The following is a 13369-nucleotide window of genomic DNA, read 5'->3' on the forward strand; positions in this document are numbered from 1 at the left end:
AGAACTATTGAATTAATAAATAAGACTAGAAGCTGGTACTTTGAAAAAACAACAAAAATTGACAAAGTATGGGTCAATCTAATTAAAAAAGGAAAGAAGAGAACCAAATCATCAGTATCAAAGATGAAAAGGGAGACCTCAAGTCTAATGAAGAGGAAATCAAGGCAATCATTAAAAACTATTTTGCGTAATTATATGGCAAGAAATATGGCAATCTAGGAGAGATGGATGAATATTTACAAAAATATAAATTGCCTAGATTAACAGTAGAAAAAAATTAAATACTTAAATAATCCCATATCGATAAAAGAAATTGAACAAGCCATCAAAGAACTCACTAAGAAAATATCCCAAGGATCAGATGTATTCAAAAGTGAATTCTATCAAACCTTCAAAGAACAATTAATTCCAATAATATACAAACTATTTGACATAATAATCAAAGAAGGAGTTCTACCAAATTCCTTTTATGATACAAATATGGTACTGATCCCAAAACCAGGTAGATCAAAAACAGAGAAAGGAAACTACAGACCAATCTCCTTAATGAAAATAGATGCAACATTCTTAAACGGAATAGTAGCAAAAAGACTACCAGCAAGTAATCATGAGGATTATTCATTATGATCAGGTAGGAATTATACCAGGAATGCAAGGATGGTTCAACATCAAAAAAAAAACATTCACATAATTGACCATATCAACAAGCAAACCAACAAAAACCACATGGTTATCTCAATAAATCCTGAAAAAACCTTTGACAAAATACAACATTCATTCCTATTAAAAACACAAGAAAGTATAGGAATAGAAGGACCTTTCCTAAAAACAATAAACAGTATATATCTAAAACCATCAACAAGCATCATATGCAATGGGGATAAATTAGAAGCCTTCCCAATCAGATCAGGACTAAAACAAGGATGCCCATTATCAACTCTCTTGTATAATATTGTACTAGATACACTAGCAGTAGCAATTAGAGAAGAAAAAGAAATTGAAGGTATAAAAATAGGCAGTGAGGACACTAAGCTATCACTCTTTGCAGATGATGTGATGGTCTACTTAAAAAATCCTAGAGAATCAACTCAAAAGCTTGTAAAAATAATCAACAAATTTAGCAAAGTTGCAAGATACAATATAAATGCACATAAATCATCAGCATTTCTATATATTTCCAACACATCATAGCAGCAAGAAGTAGAAAGAGAAACATCATTTAATATCACCCTAGACAATATAAAATACTTAGGAATCTATCTACCAAAACAAACATAGGAATTATATGAACACAACTACAAAACATTTTCCAAACAATTAAAACAAGATCTAAAAATTTGGAAAAACATAGAGTGCTCATGGGTAGGATGAGCTAACATAAAAAATGACCATTCTACCCAAATTAATTTACTTATTTAGTGCCATACCTATCAAACTACCGAGAAGCTTTTTTACTGAATTAGAAAAAACTATAACAAAGTTCATTTGGAAAAACAAAAGATCAAGAATATCAAGGGAAATAATGAAGAAAAAAACATGAAGGAAGGTGACCTAGCAGTACCAAATATTAAATTATACTGTAAAGCAGCGGTCATGAAAATGATATGGTACTGTCTAAGAGAAAGAAGGGAGGATCAGTGGAATAGCATTGGAGTAAGTGAACTCAGCAAGACAGTCTATGATAAACCCAAAGATCCCATCTTTTGGGACAAAAATCCACTATTTGACAAAAACTGCTGGGAAATTTGGAAAACAATATGGGAGAGATTAGGTTTAGATCAACATCTCACACCCTACACCAAGATAAATTCAGATTGGGTGAATGACTTGAATATAAAGAAGGAAATTATAAGAAAATTAGGTGAACACAGAATAGTATACTTGTCATATATATGGGAAAGGGAAAATTTTAAAACCAAGGAACAGTTAGAAAAAATTACAAAATGTAAAATGAATAATTTTGATTATATCAAATTAAAAAAGTTTGTACAAACAAAAACAATGCTACCAAAATCAGAAGGGAAACAACAAACTGGGAAAAAATCTTTATAACAAAAAACTCTGACAGGTGTCTAATTACTCAAATATACAAGGTCCTAAATCAATTGTATAAAAAATCAAGCCATTCCCAAATTGATAAATGGGCAAGGGACACAAATAGACAATTTTCAGATAAAGAAATCAAAACTATCAATAAGCACATGAAAAAAGTTTTCTAAATCACTGATAATTAGAGAAATGCAAATCAAAACAACTCTAAGGTACCATCTCACACCTAGCGTATTGCTAAAACGATAGCAGGGGAGAGTAATTAATGTTGGAGGGGATGTGGCAAAATTGGGACATTAATGCATTGCTGGTGAAGTTGTGAACTGATCCAACCATTCTGGCTGGCAATTTGGAACTATGCTCAAGGGGCTATAAAAGAATGCCTGCCCTTTGATCCAGCCATACCATTGTTGGGTTTGTACCCCAAAGAGATCATAGATAAACAGACTTGTACGAAAATATTTATAGCTATGCTTTTTGTGGTGGTAAAAAACTGGATAGCAAGGGTATGCCCTTCAATTGGGGAATGTCTGAACAAATTGTGGTATATGCTGGTGATGGAATACTATTGTGCTCAAAGGAATAATAATCTGAAGGAATTCCATGTGAACTGGAAAGACCTCCTGGAATTGAGGCAGAGTGAAAGGAGCAGAGCCAGAAGAACATTGTACACAGACACTGCTACAGTGTGGTAAAATTAAATGTAACAGACTACTGTACTGGCAGTAATGCAATGACCCAGGACAATTCTGAGATATTTATGGAAAAGCATGCTACCCTCATTCAGAGGAAGAACTGCAGGAGTGGAAACACAGAAGGAAAACAACCACTTGAACACATTAGCTGATGTGGACATGGTTGGGGATGTAAACACTAAAGGACCACACCAATGCAACTATCAATAATATGTAAATAAGTCTTGATTGATCACCCATGTTAAAACCAGTGGAAAGGCGTGTTGGATAAGTGGGATTGAAAGGGGGGTGAAGAGGAAAGTAAAAACAAAAATCATGTAACCATGGAAAAATTTTCTCAAAAAAAATTTTTTAACACAAAAATCAATCAATTAATTAATTAATTTTTAATTGAAAATAATAAAAAAAAGATACCAGACTGTTTTACCATTTTCTTCTCCAGCTCATTTACAAAAGAGGATTTGAGGCAAACAAGGTTAAGTGACTTTCCCAGGGTCACGCAACTTGTGTTTAAGAGTGTCTATGGCCAGATTTGAACTTAGGAAGATGCATTTTTCTCACTCTAGGCTCATTTCTCATTGTGCCACCTCTCTGCCCCTGATCCAAAATTGCAAGCTCCTAATTTTTTAGAATCTTATGTCCAAGCCCCATTCCTGTGTTCTAATCCCTATAGATAAATCTATGTCTACATTTCTGTAATTCAGCTCTAATCTTAAATACTGAGCTTTCCCCCATCCTATTTATGTAAATCACTTTCTGTGGTCTTTATATCACCACTGAGGTAGGATGGCATCTCCTTCTGCCTATGGGTAAAGACATGCTATAGACCTATTTCTAAGAGTCCTCAATGCTCTCAGCATTGCAGTAATCTGGCTAGGAAGAGGAAGGTCATTCAGGAATGGCATGTAATAAAAGGGAAAACAAGGAAAAAGAGAAATCCTTTGGATAGAAGACTTTAGATTTGAGGATAAGGAGGAAAGTTCTAAAAGTAACTTCTCTTCTCATAACTTTAATTAAAATGGTGCTGGCATTGGAACAACTCAATAGGCAAAAATTATAAAAAATTTCCTTCCATTATTAGGCACAAGAGGAAGCTTATATGTTGAAGCTTTGAGAGGCTGCCATTCTCTGTTATCTAATCTATAGAATGACTAATCTCTTTTATCTGATTCAATCTAAACATTTCCTCTCCATGAATTCTGATCATGTAGAGAATATTTATAAAGTATATATACCAGTGTACATTTTAATCTCTCTAAAAGACCAAAAGATTGGGGGAAAATATGATTAGGAGAACATGTTCTATTTTTAAGGCTGTACTACTCACATTTTTGGGTTTCAACATAATATTTTTATTTGGTGCTACATCATTACTCTGATTTATTTATTTTTCTCATCTATTCCCAATTATCTGTAAGTATAATGTTTAGTAATGGTTTTCTGGCATTCTGTGATCCATGTTCTCTCCCTCTCCCCTTCCTCTTTCCATTCCCCAAGGTAGTATTATAATAGCATGCCATACATATTTCCATGTTCATCATGTTCTGAAAGAAAACACATATTGTTTACATAAGAAAAGAATTTATGAAGGAAATAAAGCCAGAAATGGTTTGTCAATATTAATTCAAACTATCCGTTCATTTTGTGGCAGTAGGTAGCCTTTTTAATTATGAGTCCTTTGAAATTGTCTTAGATCTTTTCATTAGTGAAAATACTTAAGTCATTCACAGTTGATCATTGTATATATATATATATATATATATATATATATATATATATATATATATTGCTGTTTGTGCACAATGTTTTCCTGGTTCTATTCACTTTACTTTGAATTACTTTATATAAATCTATCAAGAATTTTTTTTTTGTGAGAGTCTTGTTCATTTCTTATGGTACAATTCCATTAAAATCAATCATATATCACAACTTGTTTAGCCAATTCTCTGATTTCATAACCTATTGATAGAATTCTTTAACAAATTTATTAATTGTATTCATGTTATTGATCATAGGTTTTGATAAAAAACACATCATTTTGGCAAGCAGGACCATATTATGCTGAAGATCATTTTAATGTGGAATTGCTAATACAGTCTAAGATTTCCAAGTTATGTTGTAAATTTCTGGTATTTTGATTTCAAACTGAGAAGGACTTCTGAGACCATTTATTACCACCTGACACTTCTACAGTTGAAGTAGCTAAGACTACGGGAGATTAATCTTTGGGAGAACAGAGAAGTTATAAGTGGAAGATCTGTGGACGATTTGGTTTCTAGGTTTCTAAATCAGACCCTCTGGTTTCAAATCTCGCAAGTATATTCAATGAATGAGCCAACTATGGATTTCCCTTTATCTATGCATACAAATTATTTTTAATCAGTTTTGATTCAAACTAACCCACAAAAATTAATTATAATTTTCATTGAAAATAATTCAAACTTTATTATTCCCTTTCTGCTTTTTAATGTCTATAATTCTGCACTCTGGCTTTGCTCTCTGTTTTGGTAGGATGGAAACCCTTTGAAAACATGGGCTATTCTCATTGTTGTCTTCATGTGACTAATGCTTAGCTAGGAGGATTTTGAGGGTTATTTAAGAAAAAGAACTCCATTCTCATTTCTTATAGATGAGGAAAATGAAGCCCAATAAGACTATATAGTAAACATCAGAGACAAGATTTAGGGTTCTCTTTAGGGTTTTTGGGTGCTTAATTTTTTTTCAAAGATACCACAGTGCCTCCTTCTGCATTACTATATTTGAGCAGATCATAATTTTCCAACTTACAATAGAAATAAATAATTAGCTGGTATTCTATGCAGCAGAAAATTCAATAGAATTTTTAGGCTGACATACTATTTATATTGCAATTGTTTTTCAGGTTGCGTATATTCACACTAAAGTAAGGAAAAACAATCTCAAATGATGTTTATATGTAGAAATAAATTTGTGGTCACCTTCTTTTATCTTTCTTCCTCTCAACATCATTTAGGACATGTTGGACACTATTAACTTAAAAAAAAGATTTCTACTTTGAGTGATTTAGTGTAAAAGTGTTTTTTTCCCTTTTTCCAAAAGTGTCAGATAATAAATGTGATGCTCCTAAAGAATGAAATTCCAAATAAAGTTCATGAGTAGTTAAAATATATTCCAAAAAATTCAGGCCCAGGCTTAATTAAATTGATTTCTCATTTCAGAAAATGAAAATGTTTTAACTATATAGCATTTTTAAGACTTTGGGTCTTGATATGTTATTATTAATATTATTAGGTTATGAGGAAATTTTCCCTTAAAAATAAAACAGCAATTAGAAACTATTATAACCATGTTAAAAAAAGTACTTATAGGACTTCAGTTAATATATTATGAAAAATCCTAGTATTTTTAGTAATTCTAGTAATACAAGATGAAACTCCCTATAAATTCCCTTAAATACAGCTAGTCTTATTTTTACTAATAATATTTTATTAAGTATGAAAATAATATCCTAACTATATTCAGAAATCAGATTGGCAATGGTTTGTTTTAATGAAACAATGAGAATAAATTGAACCAGTAATTACTGTGTCTTGGACAGATCAATCTTGGACTAAGGCAAGCTGCACAAAACTATCTTCAAATTAATTTTGTATTTAATCATGAGAAAAAATACATAAAGAGAAGTTAAAAATTAGTTGAGCAATATTATGAAGTAATTGATAGAATGATTTCTAGGCTGCTGAAAATAATACAAATTAAACCAGTATTTTCTACATTTCTGATTCCTATTATATAGCATCAATTTCCCCAATCTGGTTGTAGATCTGGAAATCAATCAATCAAAAATTATTTGTTAAGTGATTATTTTATTCCATCTGCTGCTCTGAGAATTAAAGGAAAAGGCTTTGTTTTTTATTTTTATTTTTTAAAAGCTAACATCATCATCTCTCAGATGAAAGTCTCATATCAAAAATATATAGAGAACTTTGTCAAATTTATAGAAATAAGGGCCATCCCCCAATTGAAATAAATAAAAGGTATGAACAGACAGATTTCAGATGAAGAAATAAAAGCCATATATAGGTAGATAAAAAATACTCTAAAGCCTTACTAATTAGGGAAATGCAAACTAAAACAATTCTGATCTCATACTCATTAAATTGGCTAAAATGACAAAAAGGGAAAAAAACAAATGCTAGATGGGTTATGGAAAGTAGAGACACTCATACACTGTTGGTAGAACTGGAAACTGATCAAATATTTTGGAGAGCAATTTGGAATTACTTTCAGAAAGCTATCATACTGTGTATAATCTTAGACATAGCAATATTATTGCTGGGTTTATTTATTAAGAAGATTTTTTTAATTTTTTTGCTTAATTTCTTTTAATTTTATTTTTTAGAAAAAAATTTTTATGGTTACATGACTCATATTCTTACTCTCGCCCCAAACCACCCCCAACTGACATGCATTTCCACTGGTTTCTTGATGTGTCATCAATGAAGACCTATTTCTTTATTATTGATAATTGTACTAGGGTGGTCATTTAGAGTCTACATTCTAAATCATGTCCACATCAACCCATGTGTTCGAGCAGTTGTTTTGTTCTGTGTTTCCATTCCTGTAGTTCTTCCTCTGAATGTAGGTAGCATTGTTTTCCATAAATCCCTCAGAATTGACCTGGGTCATTGCATTGCCACTAGTACAGTAGTCCATTACATTCAATTTTACGACAGTTTATCAGTCTCTGTGTAGAATGTTCTCCTGACTCTGCTCCTTTCACTTTGCATCAATTCCTGGGGGTCATTCCAGTTCACATGGAATTTCTCCAGTTCATTTTTCCTTTGAGTACAATAGTATTCCATCACCAACAGATACCACAATCTGTTTATCCATTCCCAATTAAAGGTCATACCCTCATTTTCCAGTTTTTTTGCCATCACAAACAGCAGGGCTATGAATATTTTGTATATGTCTTTTTCCCTATGATTTCTTTGAGGTACAAACCCAGCAATGGTATGGATGGACCAAAGGGCAGGCAATCTTTTAGCGTTCTTTAAGCATAGTTCCAAATTGCCATCCAGAATGGTTGTATCAATTCACAACTCCACCAGCAGTTTATTAATGTCCTAATTTTGCCACATACCCTCCAACATTCATTACTCTCCTCTGATGTCACTTCAGCCAATCTGCTAGGTGTGAGGTGATACCTCAGAGTTGCTTTGATTTGCATTTCCCTAACTTTTAAAAGATTTAGAACACTTTCTCATATGCTTGTTGATAGTTTTGATTTCTTTATCTGAAAATTGCCTATTCAGGTCCCTTGCCTATTTATCAATTGGGGAATAGCTTAATTTTTTGTACACTTTATTTAGCTCCTCACATAGTTGAGTAATTAGACCTTTGTCAGAGTTTTTTGTTATAAAGATTTTTACCCAGTTTGTTGTTTCCCTTTTGATTTTTTTGCATTGTTTTTGTTTGTAGAAACCCTTTTTAATTTAATGTGATCAAAATTATTTATTTTACATTTTGTAATTTTTTCCAAATATTGCTTGGTTTTAAAATCTTTCCTTTCCCAGACATCTGACAAGTATACTATTCTGTGTTTGCATAATTTTCTTATAGTTTTTTTTCTTTATATTCAAGTCATTTACCCATTCTGAATTTATCTTGGTGTAGGGTATGAGATGTTGATCTAATCCTAATCTCTTCCATATTGTTTTCCAATTTTCCAAGCAGTTTTTGTCAAATAGTAGACTTTTGTCTGAAAAGTTGGGATCTTTGGGTTTTTCATAGACTGTCTTGCTGAGTTAACTTACCCCAATTCTATTCCACTGACCCTCCTTTCTTTCTCTTAGCCAGTACCATATTGTTTTCATGCTTGCTGCTTTATGGTATAGTTTAATATCTCATACTGCTAGGCCACCTTCTTTCACATTATTTTTTTCCTGATTTCCTTGATATTCTTGATCTTTTCTTCTTCCAAATGAACTTTTTAATAGTTTTTTTTAATTCAGTGAAAATGTTTCTTCATAGTTTGATAAGTATGGCACTAAATAAGTAAATTAATTTGGGTAGAATGGTAATTTTTATTATGTTAGCTCATTCTACCCATGAGCAATCAATGTTTTTCCAATTCTTTAGATCTAGTTTTAATTGTTTGGCAAGTGTTTTGTAGTTGTGTTTATATAATTCCTGTGTCTGTTTTGGTAGATAGATTCCTAATTTTTTATATTGTTTAGGGTGATTTTAAATGGCGTTTCTCTTTCTAACTCTTCTGCTGTGATGTGTTGGAATTATATAGAAATGCTTATGATTTATGTGCATCTATTTTATATCTTGCAACTTTGCTCCAGTGGCCACTGAAATCTCCCAGTGGATGGGCTCACTGGCCTGGGGAGAGGACCTTGCTAGTACCAGACTTGGAGAGTTGAACACAGGCACTGGGGAGGTGGCTAGAGGAGAAAACCAGAGAAACACAGCAAAAACACTTGGAAGATGATGGCTTAGATGGAGCCTACCTTCAGACCTACAGCCTTTACCACACTGAGATAGAGAACAAAGAGCTTTGAGAAGAAAGAAAACCAGCTCTAACAGCACAACAGAGCAGGGGGACCCTACTGCTGAACAGCTCAGTAAAAACACTACATCTTAGCACCCCACTTTTTTTTCTTCTCTCCAGGATTTAGCCTCATTGCACATTAAGCAATTCAGACTAATCTAGGCTTAATCTCATCAATTGGACTGAGAAGAAATCTTCAGAAGGCAGGGAAACTCCAACACCCCTCCCCATAGACTGCAGAGAACCTAACTACAAATATCTTTTGCCAGGTTGGGGAAGATATTTCCTCAAAGCTCATTAAATCTATCTGATTAAATGAGCAGAACAGAAAAGGAAAAAAAATATGAGTCAACAATAGAAAAAGAGAAAAGAAGTTACATTTGACAGCTTCTTTCCAGGAAGCAAAAAAAAAGAGCAAGGAAAATAGAAGAAGAGGAGGAAGTTCCAGTTAATTGGACATAGGCTTTGGAAGATCTCAAAATTAAATTAACTCAAGAACTTCAAGAACACAGAAAATAATCAAGAGAAGCTGAAGACAATTTGAAAAATAGGAAATACATGAACTAAAACAAGAAAATAAAATCCTAAAAGCTAAAATTTATCAGCTTGAAAATGAAGCAAAGAAGGCAAAAGATGAACTACAAAGAAAAAAATACCAGAAGGAGGATCACCAAAAAACTAGGGATGAAATTCAGCCTTTAAAAAATAGAACCCACAAACTAGAAGCAAATTACTTCACAATGCAGCAAGAATATATATAACAAAATTAAAAAATTAAAAATTTGATAATATGAAACACCTCATTGATACAACCAATGATCTGGAGAACAGATTTTGAAGAGAAAATTTAAGAATTATGGGTTTATCAGAATATCATGGCAAAAGAAAAAGTTTGGAAATCAGTCTACAGGAAGTAATTCAAGAAAACCTCCCTGACAATCTTGAACAAGAGGGAAAAGTAGAAATTGAAAGAATTCACAGATCACCTCCTACATTTAATCCACAACTGACAACTTCCAAAAATATTGTAGCCAAATTCAAAAACTACTAGATCATGAAAAAAATATTACAAGCTGCTAAGAAGAAGTCATTCAGATACCAGAGAATGACAGGATAACAAAGGACCTGGCTGCATCTACATTGAAGAGCCGGAAAGCATGGAATACAATATTCTGGAAAGCAAGAGAACTGGGTCTCCAACCAAGAATCAACTATCCAGCAAAACTGACTATATTTTTGCAGGGGAAAGTATGGTCATTCAATAAAATTGAAGATTTTCAAACATTCATAAAGATAAAAACCAGACTTAAACAGAGAGTTTGCTACCCAAACCCAGAATGCAAGAAAATCACCATGAGGTAATTAAGAGAGAGGTGGGGAAAATCTTTTCTTTAAAGGACCCAATAAGTTCAATCAATTTGTTTACCTAGAAGAAAAGAAGATATTGGTAAATATTAAAAATTTTTATTATCAACACAGTAACTAGAAGAAGTTTACTTAGAGGGAACAATGACAAACTGGATAGGATGAAATGTGAAGATATATATGTGTATGTATACACATATATGTATGTATGTATAAATACATGCATATATATATATATATATATATTTATATTTATATATTTAACTAAAGGGGGAAAAGGAGATAATATTAAGAAAAATGTGAAAACAGACAAAATGGGATAAATTTCTATTCCATAAAGCAGGTGGGGTGGATAGGGGTGAAGATCAGTACACTGGAAGTGTAAAGAGGTTGGAGAGAGGAAATACTCAATACTTAAGTGCATTGAAATTAACTTAAATAGGGAAGAATAATCAGATCCATTGAGGCAAAGAATTGATTAGCTCCCTATAGAGAAGTAGAAGGGCAACAAAAGGTCTCATGGGGAGGAAATCAACACTAGGGAGGAAGAGGGTGGGGTGGTAGCTTAAAAAGACCCTAAAGAAGAATAAGAAAGGGAAGTATAATAAGGGAGAGGATTAGGGTAACTGATTAAAAACAAAACACTGGTATAGAAGGAAATAGTGAAAGAAAAAAGGGCAGGACAAGGAGAGAGAATCAAAATGTCTGGGAATACACAGTTGATAATTATAACCCTGAATGTGAATGGGATGAACTTTCCCATAAAAGGGAAGCAAATATCAGAGTGGATTAGAAACCAAAATCCTACCATATGTTGTCTACAAGAAACACACATCATACAGGCAGACATACCTAGAATAAAAATGAAAGGATGAAGCAAAATCTATTGGGCTTCAACTGCAAAAAAGAAGGCAGGAGTTGCAATCATAATTTTTGACAGAGCCAAAGTAAAATCAGATCTGGTTAAATGAGATAGGGAAGGAAATTACAACCTGATAAAAGGCAATATAAACAATAAAGAAATATCAGTACTCAACATGTATGCACCAAAAGGTATAGCATCCAGATTTCTAAAGGAGAATCTAGTGGAACTCAAGGATGAAATAAATATCAAAATTATACTAGTGGGTGACCTCAACCTTCCACTAACAGATCTAAATAAATCAAACGAAAAAATAAATTAGAAAGAGATAAGAAAGTTGAATAAAATCCTAGAAAAAAATAGTTAATAGGTATAGGAGAAAGATAAATAGGGACAAAAAGGAATACACCTTCTTTTCAGGAGCACATGGAATATTCACAAAGATTTTCCATGTAGTAGGGCATAGAAACATGACCAACAAATGCAATAAAGCAGAAATAATAAATGCAACCTTATCAGGTCATAATGCAATAAAAATAGTTACTAGTAAGAATGCTTGGAGAGACAAACCAAAAACTAAATGGAAATTAAATAATATGATTCTCCAAAATAAGTTAGTGAAAGAAAAAATCACAGAAAAAATTAATAATCTCATTGAATACAATGACAATGATGAGACATCATACCAAAACCTATGTGATGCAGACTAAGCAGTTCTAAGGGGAAAATTTATATCAATGAGTGCATATATTGACAAATTAGGTAGGGTAGAGGTTAATGATTTGGGCATTGTTAAGATTAAAAATGATAAAAACTGATATAATAAGAGAAATTAGTATTTTAATTAAAGCCATGGCTATGTTGGTAAAATATATATATATGACTGCACTTATCTTTTAAATTTACCTTTAGAGCCCCTCCTGTCGCTCTGGTACACCAGCCAGTCACTCTGCAAAAACCAGAAAAAAGGCTTTCTCTAGGCCCTCCTCCGAATTTAAATTTCCCCATACGTGGGGTCGTTGGACATCCCCATGCCTTAAACTGGAAACTGGAAACCCATAGGGATCACGGGAAATAAAGTCTCAAAGTCCCCACCTGTCCATAGAAAATTTGTAACATACTTTTAAATGGCATCTCCCCAATTCCAAATATACAGAATGCAACTTAAAAAACAAGAAAGTGAACAAATTAAAAATCCCCAGATAAAAACTAAATTAGAAATTCTAAAAATCAAAGGAGAAATTAATAAAATTGAAATTAAAAGAACTATTGAATTAATAAATAAGACCAGAAGCTGGAATTTTGAAAAAAACAAATAAAACAGACAAAGTACGGGTAAACCTAATTAAAAAAGGGAAGAAGAAAAACAAATTAACAGTATCAAAGATGAAAAGGGAGACCTCACCTCCAATGAATAGGAAATTAAGGCAATCATTAAAAACTATTTAGCCCAATTATATGGTAATAAATATAGAAATCTAGGTGATATGGATGAATTTTACGAAAATGAAAATTACCTAGATTAACAGCAGAAGAAATAGAATACTAAAATAATCCCATATAAGAAAAAGAAATTGAATAAGCCATCAAAGAACTCACTAAGGAAAAATTGCCAGGACCTGATGGATTCACAAGTGAATTCTATCAAAACTTCAAAGAACAACTAATCCCAATACTATACAAATTATTTGATATGATAAGCAAAGAAGGAATCCTACCAAAATCCTTTTATGACACTAATATGGTACTGATTCCAAAGCCAGGGAGACCAAAAACAGAGAAAGAAAACTACAGACCAATCTCCCTAATGAACATAGATGCAAAAATCTTAAATAGAATACTAGCAAAGAGACTCCA

The sequence above is a fragment of the Gracilinanus agilis genome, chromosome 1 (genome assembly GCF_016433145.1).
Source record: "Gracilinanus agilis isolate LMUSP501 chromosome 1, AgileGrace, whole genome shotgun sequence".
NCBI lineage: Eukaryota > Metazoa > Chordata > Mammalia > Didelphimorphia > Didelphidae > Gracilinanus > Gracilinanus agilis.